The following is a 15,789-nucleotide window of genomic DNA, read 5'->3' as shown; positions in this document are numbered from 1 at the left end:
GAGCAGATGGGACCCAGCTCTGGATTGTGGTGGACAGTTGCTAGGCTTAGCCTGTTGGCTCCAAGCAGTAGGCAGACTCTAAGCAGAGTAAATCACTAGTGAGCTCTCAGAGAACACAGCCATAGTGGGCATGGAAATTCAGACACAAACTACATAAATGATCCATAGCCACAGGCAGGTCACCTTTAATACTGGCTGACACTTTTTCAGAAATACAAGCCCACCCAAGGCCGTTTGCCAAAATCTAGGCATCTTATTGCCTGAAGTTATATTTTTCCATTCTGATTACTATTACTTTTAATTTTCAGAGAGGAAGTTCAGTATCTCTGAGCCAGATTCCCAGGTTTGAATCCTGGCTCCGCCATTTATCAGTGGCTTGATTTTGGGAATTGCATTTCTCTTGTCCTCTGTTTCCTTATCTGTAAAACAAGACAAATAATTCTAACTATCTCATGGGTTTGTTTTGAGAATAAAATGAGTGAATGACCAAAACCATTTAGAAAAGTGCCTGACACACATATAATTAGCACTCAACCACTCAACAAATGCTAGTTATTATTATTATTATGGTTTATGTCAGTGCTACTGTTGAAAACTATACACAGCAGTTGGTGGTAATAGCTATTAATATGTGTTGGAGTTTCTGTCTTATCAATGACTTCTTTCTTTAAAAGCTGCCTTGGCCCTTACAAATAGCTGACTGGGTAGTTGAGGGGACCCTATACTGATTTTGTGCCTGTCCTTTCTTCTCCTGGCTTCAGATGACTGGACCAGGGGCAAACACCTAATCCAGGGCCACCTTGTCCACTGGATGGCCATGGAGACTTGGGCCATTTGGGAAAATGTCATCTAGAATCAAGGCCAAAGTCAGCACTGGGGCAGAACAATGTCATGTGCTAACTGAAGTTAGGAAAACTGAAGCCATCAGGAAACAGAAGGCTGTCTATGGAGAGAAATGAAGAGAGAAATATGAAGGGAGAGAGAAGAAAGGAGGGGGAAGATGAGGAGGGGAAGGGGTAAAAAAAGAGAGAGCACTTCAGCCCCTGAAATCTTCCCTGTTCCCAGCTCTAGTCTCTATAACTCTGGACTTCATACAGCTTTTCTTTTCAATACTTGCCATTTGTTTACTTGAGCTTGTTTGCACGACTCTTGTCCATATTATAGCGTGATAGAACTATATACAGTATAAGGGTTCCTAGTAAGTAAATAAGACCCGAAAGTTTTATTCGGCAGCATCTAGGCCAGGTATTGTCACTTATCTCCCTCTCACTGCATTAATTTGTTTAGTTTGGCTTGATTTTATGGAGGGAAGAGGAATGTAGGGCAGCCAGCACCCAGTTGCCTTTGAAGTTCTGATTAGGAACTTTACTGTCAGCTCCATCATATTCCCTTCTCTATCGCTGGCTCTCCTCAAAATTCTCAAGGTCCTGGGAGAAATAAAATTTGCCTCTGTTCATATAAAGACCTCTCATTCATAACCCTGAGACACATTTGCAAGAATGGTTCCCTTCATGTTCAGAGACTTTTGAGCATGTGAACCATTAAAACAATAAAATAAATGGTCCATTATGCTAAGCTCTGCCAGCCAAAGCCCATCCAAAGAGTGTTTCAAGGACAAAGAGTTTCACAAAATACTCACTGATGTTAGTGAGAAACAGGAGTCCCATGCTTAAGGAAATTTGGTATGAGTTTAAACAAAGTCACTCTGGACATCTCAGAGATTCTGATATATAACACTAATGTGCAGTAGGAATCTTCAAGAAGGGGAGAGAGCAGTTCTTAAGATGTCACTTTTTCATGGGGCACAGTGATATAGGGAACCCAGTTTTGAAAGTCTAATCTATATCAGTGGTTCTCAAATGGATGTTGTTGGTCTCCCCTGGCCCCACATACTTTCCCCAGGAACATTTGGCTATGTCTGGAGACATTTTTGGTTGTCACGATTCAGGAGTGGGGAGTGTTACCTCATCTAGTGGGCAGAGGGTAGGGATGTTGCTAAACATCCTACAATGAACAGGACAGCGCCACAGTAAACAATCACCTGGTCCAAATGTCAATACTGCTAATGCTGAGAAATCCTGACCCACGCAGGGTATAGTAACTGATCCAGCAATATAAACAGTAACTCGAGGGGTGGGGTGAGAAGGAGTGGGCGGGAGGCTTCCTGGGCACATCCTTCCTTCCCAGGGCAAAACATCTTATGAAAACGGAGCTCTGAAATCTCCCAGAATATGTACCAGATTAAGTTCTCTGCAGGTCCTTGATGTGCCCAGTTTAACAAAAGGCTTTTTCATGTCTCTCAGTCTTATTATATTCATTCTTTTAAAAATATTTCAAATTTACAACATAAAAGGGAAAGTAAGGGTGAAATAAGTATTGGTTATTTTTTTTTTCTAGCCTCATGCTTTCTCAAGATTTACTCAGCCTAATTTATTTCTACCACATGCCGTGGGAGATAAGCAGCAGCAGAGGTGTCCCTAGGTTACAACTACAAGGCAATTTTGAGGACGGTCCCTCCTCTCCCCACCTGCTTTCTACACACGCTCTCTCCCCTTCAGTGCCCTGGGCCCCTCTTGAGTTGCCCAGCCCGTCTTCCGAGATGGAGAACTCATTTCCGTGGAAGTATAAGAACACTGAAGCCTCATTCCCACAGCCAGGGAATATGTTCATGGTGCAGGAAGAGGACAAGGAAATGAACACTCATGTGGAAGAAGTGTTAGACATCTCTGTAGGGATGTACTTCAGCACAGGGTCTGCCTATCGCCTCTCAAATCTGTCCTGTAAGTGACTATAGAAGTTGAAACTTCTGACACTTGAAGATGCATCTTAGAGACACTATTCCTCCTTGGGAAACATCAGTTGCCAGAGGCAGAAATGGTCCAGCAAGCATAGGGGTGTGGATTCTTTCCCTATACTCGCTGAGCTATATTGGGACACTCCCTCCTGCTCCCTCCTCTATATCACTAGTCTTCCCAGCCCCTGTGGAGGTGCCCCAGCTTGTCGTGGAAGGGTAATTCTCACTCTCAGATGCCTGGGAAATGCACCCTCACTGGGGTAAGGTGGGAGGCCCCCGCCCAATGTCAATGCTGCTCATCTCTCCTGGCCCTTTGCAGATGCTGTGTGACCCCTAGAGCTGGCCAACTGTACACTGAAAAGCTACATCCCCCCAGATCAGGCAACTAAGGTATAGAGAGGTTGCATTTTTCTTTCATGTTTTCAAGTTTAAATGAAATAAAGCTAGAACATTCTTATGATCTGTTTATGAATATGCCATTGTTAATATAATTATTAAGGTCAACCCCTTTCGGTGAATCAAAGCAATTATTAAATCGAATCTTGCAGAGGACCATAGTTATACAGGAAAACTCTTTGGACTTACTTAAGGGTGAGAGATGAAAGAGAATTCACTTCTACCTCCATGTAAGTGACAACAGGGAAAATGTTTTCCCTTTCCAATTTGGGCAGGTTTACTGCTGAGCTCCACGGGTGGAATACTCAAGCTGCATACAAACATGCTCTTCTGCTCCGACAGTGCTTAGGACGCAGTGGAATCTGCACAACTGTGTGTAAGGGGGAGTGAACTGGCATCGCATAGTCATCCTGCTTCTCTTTATCATCGGCACAGTCCCTATTTTTTATTCCTCTCTGGTTCCCTTAAATTTTCTCCTGGTTTATCCCCCTGAAAGGTCTAAGACAGCATGAGCTAATAGCAATTGCATCTTAAATATTTCAAGACAGGCACAGTGTCTGGTAGTTATGAGGTTATGACCATGTAATTCTTGGGGTGAAAACTGAATTGTTTTTGCTTTGTATTAGGAATAAGACCCATTACTAATCCTGTGTAAATAATAAAGTGCCTGGGAAAAAGATATAAAATGAGAAATCGCTGCCATAGAAACTACCAATGATTCTGCACTGTCGCTGTAGTTTTTTGAGTTGTGTAAAAGAGCTCAGTTTTAATAATTTAACATAAAAATGTATTTTCTCCGAAAGACCAATTTTATAGTGATGTCTCAATTCTCCAAGATTATTGATCAGGCATAATAACCAAAGCTGCCTAATATCCACAGTCTAAGGGGAATTCAAATAGCAAAATCATGTGTGGTGCTCTGTTTACACTCAAATTTCTGTGTAAATTCTGATTTAGGTGAGAATTTTGGTGCTGATTATGATTTTTTAGTAGCATCTATGCATTTCATGAATCTTACATTTCAAGCCAGATTCATTTTTATGTGTTAATATTTAAGTACAAGATCTTACATAAATAATTCACAAGGGTAGATGTGAAAACAGATGTACAATGAATGAACTTGTCATTTTTCTAATGGTTGGAAATTTTTGACAGTATTTAAAATTTTGTCAGTGTGCCCGTGTGTGATTATGCGTGTGTGATTATGCGTGTGTGTGTGTGTGTGTGTGTGCATGTACAGGTGGGGCACACATCACATAGGAAAAGGTCTGCTGGGCTTTACATCTCCAAGATCTTAGCATAGACACATACAGTTCTTGTTTAAAAATTATTTTTAAAGGACCAAAAAATGTGGACCTTTTTAAGAGTAAAGAATCAATAGTTATTGAGGCTTTTTAAAATAAAAGGCAAAATATCCTTGAAACCAGACTGTATCTTAAGCAGTCAAGCTATACACCCTTTATAATTAGAAAAGACATCCCTTATAACTGAGAAGTCCTTCCTCATGTCTAATCTAAATATATCTTGCTGCCAACTCTGGTTACTTCTCCTTATTTTGCCTCAGTGGGAAAAAAATAGATCTACATTTTCACTGCATTTTTTTTTTTTTTTTTTTTTTGCTAAAAAGCCATTATTAAGTTGTTTCTTTTGGCATCTTTTGACTAATAACTTCAACCCCTTTACCTTTTTTTAATTAATAGGTTCTATTTTCTGGTTCTTGTATCATTCTTGTAAATTTATCCCCACACCTTTTTTTTTTTTTTTTAAATGCAGAGCCATAGAAAAGACAACCTTCTCTATGGAGAAGGGAAGAGAGAGGCACAGACAGCCAGGAGTGTTTATTTCATCTGGATTTTACCTGTTTCCTTTGACTAGGAGACCTGCTGAGCTTGCATTCTTCCAAAAGTTCTTCCCTCCACCCCAGGTATATAAATATGTAACCTCCCAAGTGTAAAGATTCAGCCAATGGCTCTCTCAGGGCCACCGATGACTGAATAACCTCCCATCAGCTTAGCCTCACAGGTTACACTTCTTAGTAAGGAAACCAAGATTTACCCTTCAGTTCTGAACCACTGCTCTAGGGAATGATGACCTTAACACGGTGCTACTTATTACTTTAAACTCTCATGATTATCTAGTGGCTGTGAAGATTTATTTTTAGTCTGAATTTTCATAATTTTATCACATGGTCTAACTTGAGAGTTTCCTAACCTTGTTTAGCATCAAAAATGTCATTGATTAAAATCTAACTGAAATCTATTGGTGGTGAGATAACAGAAAGTAGAAAGATACACCTGAAACTTCAGATTACAGCTAATACTCCTAACATTTCCAGTTAGTATTTTCACCTAAACTAATTTAGGCTTAATATATAGATCATAATTGAAGAATACAGATGTATGTGTCATTTTTAAAGAAGTTAATGAAATCTTCCAAGTAGTAACACAGAATTCAAGTAACACCAGTGTGGTTATCTCTGAGCTTCTAGTAAAAATATTTTTAGCCCATCTAATGTTTTTAAATACAACAAAAGATATCTTTGGAGAATTTTTCATTTGGTACAATGGTCATGAAGATTCATTCCTCTTATGTGTCTGACATTGTGCTAGACTTTTAAAAGATACAAACAACGTAATTAAACCCCTCAAGCACTTCTTTGAGATTGTGATTATTACTTATAAGAGGAGAATGTCAGACTCAGAAAAATTTGACAATTTGCACATGGTCACCAGGCTTTAGTGTCCCAAGACTTGAATTTAAACCCAAATCAGAACGATGATGAAGCCTGAGCATTCTGCATTGCTCGAGGCTACAAAAAGGAAAACAGTAGCTGCCAGTGCTGGGAAATCACAAACAGCTCTGAAATTAAGCAAGAAGGACTCTGGATTAATAAGGAGGTAGAAAGCTTTATTCTCTAGTGGAAGTATCTATGCACTTAGTAAATTGATCTAATCAATTCATGCTTATAATAAAGTTATGGATTAATATACCCATTAAGTTTTTCTGATTTGTCTATATGTGTATAGCTCTGTGTTGCCAGAACACATAATTTTCCCCAAATAATTAACTATTTTCAGTGACAGTGAGTATACTGGATCCTATCCAAGCTCAGCCTGTCAACATTTGGGATGATAATGCCATCAATTAAGAGAAATACTCTGCAATAACTCACCAGGTGTGTATCTGCTTACTCTTGCATGTTTGTTTTCCAATCTCTTCCTCTCTTGGTTGTTAATAATTAGAATGGTTATGTATTTGAACCTTGCAGTGAAGAAGGAGAGCAGAAATGTGCACTACCAAATGGGGAAGCAGAAAATGAATGGGCAAGTCCTCCAGAGCACAGAGGCCATCAGCAAAACTGCCAGCTCAGAAGTAATGTAACGTTAGTGGTGAAAGAATGGAACATCTTTAAGGAAAGGAAACTGCTAAAAGTGAAATGCTACCTTGACAGACCAAATTGAACTTTGTCTTTACTCTGGATTCAGATGCAACCTAAAAACGTAAGATGTTCTTGGTTCTGAAGACTTGCATTGGACACTAACTCCTAATGCACACTCGATGACAGCTGCCATGCTGGCCTGGTAATCCCCTCCTGCCTGGATTTCTGCAACAGCATTGTAATTGGTTTCCCTGCTGTCATACATACTTAGCAGTTATTTATCTATCACTTCCTATTTGTCAGACACCCTTCTAGGCACTGGTCTTACTCACTACTCAAGCCCCTCCCCACTTGTCTTGACCAGTTTGAGCTGCTATACCAAAGTACTACAAACTGGTGGCTTATAAATAACAGAAATACATTTCTCACAGTTCTGGAGGCTGGAAGTCTGAGATCAGGGTGCCAGAATGATGGTATTCTGGCGAGAGCCCTCTTCTGAGTTGTAGATTGCTGGTATCTCATTGTATGAGATGGTGGAAAGAGCAGTCAGATAGCTCTCTGGCCTCTTCTTATAAGGGTCCTACTCCCATTTATGACGGTTCCACCCTAATGACCTAGTTACCTACCAAGGGCCCCACCTCCTAATACCATCACATTGAGGGTGAGGATTTCAACATGAATTTTCAGGGGTTACAAATATTCTGTCTATTGCACTCTTTCTCCAGTTCTTACATTAAAGCCAGAAGGATTTTTCCAAAACATAAATCTGGTCTTGTCATTTTAAAACTTTCATGGCCTTTCCATTGGGATAAAGTTCAAAACTCCTTAGTGCAGCTAACAAAGCTGTTGACAACCTCACCATGACCCCATCTGGAGTCATGGGCACAGGCCCTGTGTGTGAGCTTCCTTCCCTTGGCCTCTCTCACTCATTCCTCCTTCCGAATGTCTGCCACTGTGTGTCTTCCATCTATAGCTTCTGGATGTGGTCAGCTGATAGGAAGCTGACGAATCTCCACGCCCCTTTCAGTGCTGCTCATAGAGTGAGTGTTAAGTCACATTCATGCTCAGCACTTTATATATACATGGTTACTCATGTTCATTTTTATCTTCTTTCAGCTTCTCACTTAGGAAGAGTCCAGAGACTCAGAGCAACCAAATTTAGAGTTCAAGGGTATCTGAGTAAGAAGAGAAGGAGGTCCAGGCAAGAAGTGAAGAAGTACAAGTGGGAGAAGAAGTACACAGTGGTCAATAGTTTATCAGACTCACATATACACAAACCTTTCCATTGTATGAGTCATTATAAACGAAAGAGTTTAAATTTATGAATGTCTCCACATTAACAGGTAATTAGGTGAAGAATGATAGGTAAGAGAATGGTTCACAGGTGGCAGTAGTAAAAACGTAATTCTTATAATATTCAATATAAACATTGTATACAATGGCAGATGGTTCTCTTTCTATCTCTGTCATTAACTGTGTAACATTGAAAACTGGTGGCAGTAATGTGCTTGTACCATACAAATCAAGTAAAAGAAAAACAAACTGAGTTGCATTTGACAAAAGGATTCATATATTTTCTACTGAAGATGCAACTCCACATTAAAGAAATTCAGTCACATTCAACAGTAAGAAAGAACCTGGGACTGTTCTCATTGATGATCACATTTTATCTTACCCAGTAAAGTGAGCTTGATGCCTAAAGGCCTTCTGTGAAGATACCTTAAATCTTTGAACCTACTTGGTATAAGAAACTTCCAAATAGATGCATGGTGACCCTTTGGCTTATCTTTGGACATTGTTGCTTCCAGGCTCTGGGTTTCTATTAGGGTGCAAAGAGTTCTGGGCAGACTGGAAAGTATCCTCTTGAACTGCTTGTCCCTCAGCATGGGTCTAATGGCCCCAGCTCTGGACCACAGCCACAGTGCAGGCTGTCTCCCCACCCAAGCCACCACAACTGTCACCTGTCCTTAGCCCCATCCATGGAAACAAGCTGATGTTGGCCAACGATCATTATTCTTACTTTGGAAAAATGTACTCTTAGTGCTTAATTTCCCATCAGATTGATCAAGACAAAAGTTTTGAGACTCTTTATATACTATCCTCTGATTTAATTTTCTCTCTAATTCTTGTTCTTTCTCTGCTACTGTTCCTGTTTTTTTTATTTTTAAAACTCCACTTAGTATCACACCTCATTTCTCTTCTGTCTGCCCCAAAGCTATTTTCTCTAGAGAACACTATTAGTTTTTGTCTATTTCTCACAACCATTAAATCTTATTACCTGTAACTTTTCCCCTTACTCCTACATTTTTCTTTCAAGTGATTTAAGATCTGACTATGCTTCTATAGCTTTACCTTTTGTTTGAAAACCTCCCCACTGAAATGTTATTGTTTCAATTTTAAATTGTCTGAGGATTTCAAATATCTCAAGGATGATCATAAAGGAAGGTCTGTGTTAGGATTTTTCTATTTTAGATATTCAATTTCATAAGAATATTAAATTACAGGCACATATTTTTAATTCTGGAGAATGAGGAATATTTGTGAAATTAGATGCATTTTTCTCAATTTATAAAAAGAAACTGTTGAACATTGGAGTAAAGCACAGGTGGCATATTCAAATTAGCAGATATCTTTAATTTTAAAACAGAAGAGAGAAATATTTATATGAATTTCTTCAATTCATTTGATTCTCTTCCAGGCCACCAAATTAAACTATCCTGAATATCACCACATATCAATTTACAGAGCTTTGCTTCTACAGCACGAAATTGTTTCCTCTGTTCCTTTGATCTCCTGTTTTTGAATAATTCACTATGGTTTGTTGCATTGAGTCCTATTCAAAAGTCTCCTCAAGTTCCAAAAAAGTTTTCTTAATTTTAGAAAGTCCATATGTTTAGCTTCTGCTGATAAATGTTCTCTGGAGACATAGTTAAATGGATATAGAAAATCTGCCTGTGGATAAAGTATATTTTTTCACATATTTTTAAATGTCTAGGGGAAAATAAAGATCAAAATGCAAATTCTTTTTTTTTTTAAAATACATTTTATTGTGTATATTTGAGGTTTACAACATGATGTTACGGGAACATATAGATAGTAAAGTGGTTGCAATAGTGAAGTGGATGAACATATCTGTCATCTCACATAGTTACTTTTTTTGTGTGGCAAGAGCAGCTAAGACCTACTTGTCCAAATAAAATTACTAAAACAATACAATTTTATTAACTGTAGTCCTCATGCTGTACATTGGATCTCTAAATTTGTTCCTCCTACATATCTGCTGTTTTGTATCCTTTGACATCCATCTCCCCATGTCCTTCCCCTCCCCACTTGTGGTAACCACTGTTTCATTCTCTAGCTTCTGGCTTGGTAATTTGAGCTTTTTTTTTTTTTTTTAAATTCCGCATATAAGTAACAACATGCAATATTTTTCTTTCTGTGTCTGGCTTATTTAACTAAGCATAATGTCCTCCAGGTCCATCAATGTTGTGGCAAATGGCAGGATCTTATTTTTCTAAGGCTAAAAAATATTCTTTTGTATACAGACACCAAATTTTCTTTATCCATTTGTCTGTCAATGGGCATTTAGGTTGTTTCCGTATCTTGGCTATTGTGAATACTGCTGCAATGAACATAAGAGTGCAGATTTCTTTATGAGGTAGTGATTTCATATCCTTTGGATATATACCAGAAGAGGGATTGCTGGTCATCTGGGAGCTCTATTTATAATTTCTTTAGGAATCTCTGTACTGCTTTCCACAATGGCTATCCCAATCTACATTTTCACCAACAGTATACCAAAGTTCCCTTTTCTCCACACCCTTGCCAACATTTGTTATCTTTTGTCTTTTTGATAATAGCCATCCTTACAGGTAAGAGGTGATATCTCATAGTGGTTTTAGTTTGCAAACAAATGCAAATTTTTGATAGTAGAAATGTTGAACTCATATACATAATTGGTGGGGCACTTGTGGAAGAAAACATCTTTGCTTATTCAGTGCTTTTATTAATATTACTGGTTCAGACAGCACTGTGTGGTATTTTTATTTTCCAATACAAGCAAATACACATCCATTTCCTGAATGATGACAGATTTCTATGACACTGCCTCAATGAAGCAATGACATCATAGCTTGCAGAGATATGAATCTTGCGAGGGCTGGGTTAAAAGAATATTGAAATGGTATTCAGGAGACGTGGACTTAAGTCTTGGCTTAGGTACTAGTAAATTTGAACCCACTTCTGACTATGATTCTTCATCTGTGCAGATGAAAGTGAGGAAGCAGATGACCTGCACTAACTGGCCTGCACTAACTGGTTAGTGTAGAACTAACTCGAAAGCTAAGAATTTTCAAGATATGTCACTGAAAAGATTAGGAGAAAGCAATTTAGGAGATCTGTCTAAAAATAACACTGTAGCAATGTTCCTATACATTAAAATTTCAAGGGTCATGATAATTACTTGTCACGGTTCATTGTATGCGCTCATCACTTAGGAAAAGAAAAAGCCTGTATCTTCATTGGTGTCACAGCGTGAAAGGTTATTGGAAATAATTAACAGAAAAGGCACCGCTAAGCCTTTTTTCTCTTAATGATGTGGATTTGGAACATTACATCCTTTAAGTGACCTCCTTCTCTTAAAAAAAAAAAGTACCTAAGACTCATTCTTATGAAAAGTCTTCACTTGATTGCTTAGAACCTTAAACTAACCTATTTTGCAGATGAAGGTTGGTCAGAATTTCTTCTCCAAATGAAGTAAAATCACTTACTCTGACTAGATAGAAACTGTTTTGAAAATTTATTTTTGGTCAAAATATAAAGTGTAATAGTTAAGATGATATGCAACATCACAAGGTAGATAGGCATATCAAGGGAGTAAAAGAAATAGCCTAGAACAAAAAATATATATAGCTCATTTTACTTTTTATAAAAGAACTGTCACAGTTAGTAGAGAAGGGAAGGGTGAACAAATTGTTACAGTACAAGTGGCTAGCTAGTTTCGAAGAAAAAGTAATGTAAAGTCTTTGTCTCACAGCATTTACAAGAAATTCCACATATATTGAGGTTAGCTATAAATAATAAAGCCCCAAACAATCTAAACAAAAATATAAATGATTAGTTATAGAAAATCAATTTGAGGGTGAACTTTTAAAAGCATGTACAAAATAACACAGTAAAAGTAATAAAGATTTGAAATTTCTATGTGATTCAAAGGAATACACTAAAATCTAAAAGGCACACCACAATCTAGTTTTAAAAAATATAGTGTGGTCAATAATATGATGACAGCCATAGACTACAAAACTTCTTCAAATCCTTTAAGAAAAACATTATGATCCAAATGAATAAATAGGTGATAACATAACTAGAAAACTTACAAAGAAGGAAAAATTATGGGTGAATATATTTGACCTGACTACTAAGCAAAGTAAATTAAGAAAAATAAATATAATATTTTATTATCAAAATGATTAAATTTGTGATAAACAATTTTACACACTGCAGAATATATATATGTAAAGAGTATGTCTATTTTCAAAGTAATTTGCAAATATGTACCATGTACCTAAAAAATACTCATATTGTTTAACCCAGTAATCATAGGATTATGAATCTATCTTAATAAATGATCTAAGAAAAAACACAGCAATATTCAAGAGAAAAAGAATCTGAAATGTATCAAGGAAGGATGACGGTTGCTGGAAAATTTTGGTACACAGACAAGTTGGAATAGTATATGGTTACTAAAAATGACTTTTGAGAAGAACATAGACTATCAGGAGAAAATGCTCTGGTTAAAGTGTAAATGAAAAATCAGGACACAAAGTTATCTGCTCGATACTGTCTCAGTACAGACATTTTCCTTCACATGTCATTATCCATTAAAAGAAAACATACTTTTCGTGCATGTTAAATCAAATGGCAAGTTGGCAGGACTTGAACTTTTTACTTTATCATTGAAGATGAACAAAATATTAAAGGAAAATATTCCCACCTTGCTCTGTTTGTTCGTAGGGACAAGACTGACAGGATTTTGGGAGTGTAGACAGGATAGATGCTGCCTCATTTTTTAGAATAAAGACAGTATCAATTATAAGATACAAACATTTCCTAGGAAGTTCATTTAATCTCAAAATTAGTTTTAGAAATATTTTCCCTCCACCTCCAAGCCCCAGCAAAGCCATAATTTTCAGGCTGTGGTCCCCCTCTTCCTCCTACTTCCAAGGCCTGTCCAGATGCAGCCACAGCCTGCTCTCACCTGCTATACCTCCTCTCCTCTCCTTTTTTTTCTTTCCCCTTTTTTTGCTATCTCTTTTCCCAGTTCTATTTATGGTTCATAAGCCTTTATTGTTTACCAAATATTTTCATATGTGTTCTCTTAGTTAACCAAAAAACAGTTAACAGTTTCATTTCTAACTGAACCTCATTTTTTTTTTATAACTTTTTTGTTTTCAATAATTCCTGTCATAGAAGTGGTGCAATTCCACCAATTCTTTTCTCCATCATCCTGGGCCCCAAAGTGGGCCACTTTACACTTAAGACTCTCTTTTCCTTCCACTACAGGACTACTCTGCACACTTATCACCATTATCCAAATACGTTCTGCTTTCTATGTTGGAGCTCTTATTCTTGCTTTCCATTTTGCTTGGAATGGCCTCTTAAGATGACTATAGTACCAGAATATGGTCATTAAGAACTTGGTAGACAATAACAGGACTGTGAGAATTCTCTATAAGAGACCAAAGAAGACTACTTCTGCAGTGGTTTCTATAATACTTGAGTTTTATGTAAATTTTTGAGAGATGGTTCTATGACCACCACACAGCAAAGACACCAGTGGCTCTGGGGGTGGGGGTGTCCTAAGAATTCTAGAAGCATTATGTTTTACAACTTGGGAGACTTTAGGGAATTCTGGGTACTCTAAACTTCAGTTGACCATAATTTATCATCGAAACTAGTATACTGAGAGTGGAAGTGGCTGTCATTAAAAATTACACAGGGACAACAAGCAAAAAGTAGAACAGTTATGAACAAACTTTTATTGCATCTGTGTATTTGTTAAAAATATAGACCCTCCAATTTCTGACCTTCTGAGTCTGAATCTCTGCAATTGCAGCATGAATCTGCGTTTTAAACAGTCTCCTCAGGTGCTTATTCATTGGGGTTTCAGAACCACTACTCTAAAAGGTTTTTTAAAAATACCTAGGCATTTCTTTGTGAGTCTATTCAATAATCTTCCTTTAAACATTTAATGGAGATCATCATCAATACTGTTTACTAAGTAAATAATCTATGTAGGTTACCTTTAGAGTACAGCACACATATGAAGTTAAAACTTACTTTCTGTCTGACATTTCCAACAGTGCATTTATGCCCACTATGGGCACCCAATTTAAAGACTTGGTTTAAATACTGTTAAATAATTATAGAAGCATTGTTTTCAAGTATTTTTTCAGGATAACTATATGACATTTCAATTACATTGTGATTTCTTTTACAAACTCTCATTGGGTACTTTATTATAATTTACAAACAACTTTATTATAATTTAATAGACTTGCTAAGAAATGAACTTTTGGAACTCAACCCATTGTCTATATTGAGACTATTAAGTTTTGTGACTCAGGTACACTGTTTTAAAATATTTTTTTTTTCCTGCAATGTCCTACTCTCTGCTCTGGAGTTTAGAATTTGTCCAACCCACCTAGTAAAGATCTCACTGAATTTTCTAGTAAGTAACTAGATTTTCTGGAGTAGATACAAAAACTTTTTTAACTGTTAACACTTTACAAACCCTTTGAGGATTAATATGGATTATTTTGTATGTAAGAGAAAAGCTCCTGAAGTCCTTTTTCCATTCTTTTAAAAGACTAATAGTTTCAATATACATAATTAAACATTAAATAAATGCATTATGCCTATTATGGGTGTATACACACACAAATATATATATATATTTTTCCTCAGTGGTTGGGAAATTGAGCTCATTATACTGTTCATGATAATGAATAATTTAAGTATTGGTTAATGTTCTCCCTAACCCTGGTCCTCCCCACTTCTGCATTTTCTTAAAGAATCCATATGACTGCATGCTGTATTTATCTTCTTCAAAAGGTCCTATTTAAAAAAATCATGTTCTCCATGGCATGCTTCTAAATTGTTAATAAGATGTCTTGGCCAGCATTCTTGTCATTTCCAGGTTCAGATGAAGTCAGAGTAGCATGTTGTGTCGTGGTTCTCAACTGAGGATGAGCATTTTTATCTCTTGTGGAGCTTTTTGAAAGTTCAGGTTCTGTGGCTGCACCTCAAACCTACTGAATCAGAAGGTGTGGAGTTGAGGCTTACGTGTGTGTGTTCTCACGGGATCTCCAGGTGACAACCACTGTATGTCCCTCTTCATTAAGATGGAAATCACTGACAACTAGGAGTCTGTGTCCTATTGCTTTGGAGTTTGGGCTTTAGTTTCTGGGGAAGATCTAATTCAAAATTTTTTCTGACCACACACATCACGTGGCCATGTTATTTACCCTCTTTGAGATTAATTGCTCCTCTAAAATATGGGAGTTTTCATACAGGATTCAAAATGTGATTTTTGGTACTCAAAATAAGACAACCAACATAAAATGTCTGAATTTCCTTGTGTGTAAGAAAAATTTTCTTTAGCCTCTAAAAGGAATGATTTCATATGAATAATATTCTTTATACAATCTTCTTATGCTAGTTTTCACTTAATCAGACAGATCTGACATTCTCTGGGAGGAATCACAAAAATAATCAACCTTACCCCAGAAGAATTGTCAACCAAGACAAAAGGAGTGGGTAATTATTTTCATCATCTCTTAATATTTGATTTACGAAGAAATTGGTCTTGCAGGTTTACTTACTTTTAGAATAAAAACTTGAGACATAACCTCTTGGAAGAATTTGCATATCATTCCTAACAAAGATGTTATGACCTTCCATCAAAGCTCAATGCCACTCAAGTTGCCATAAAAGAACCAAGTTCCTGCAGAGGTAACAGGGACAGCTGTTGGGTTGAATGCCAGTAGAGAAATGAGGAACCATGAAGCCACTGGGTAATTCTGTGTATGCATGGCTGTTTTCCAGATTACTTCCTTTTTAAATGGCCCCATGGGAGGGGTAGGGGTGAGTATAAGCTATGTTTCCTAGGAAAGATTAAAGGTAAAATTTCAAGTGTCAGAATAATTGCTTTGACTCA

At 37.2% G+C, this 15,789-nt stretch overlaps 1 protein-coding gene across 5 annotated transcripts in view; it reads right to left on the bottom strand.

Annotated features, from left to right (window-relative positions):
* KCNQ5 (potassium voltage-gated channel subfamily Q member 5) overlaps nt 1-15,789 on the bottom strand; it is a 493,719-nt gene that overhangs the window by 228,883 nt on the left and 249,047 nt on the right. The window lies entirely within an intron of this gene.

Source organism: Lemur catta, chromosome 2 (genome assembly GCF_020740605.2).
Source record: "Lemur catta isolate mLemCat1 chromosome 2, mLemCat1.pri, whole genome shotgun sequence".
In the NCBI taxonomy this organism is placed as follows: domain Eukaryota; kingdom Metazoa; phylum Chordata; class Mammalia; order Primates; family Lemuridae; genus Lemur; species Lemur catta.
The sequence above is the reverse complement of the archived record's forward strand: the minus strand, read 5'-3'. Positions and strand labels throughout refer to the sequence as shown.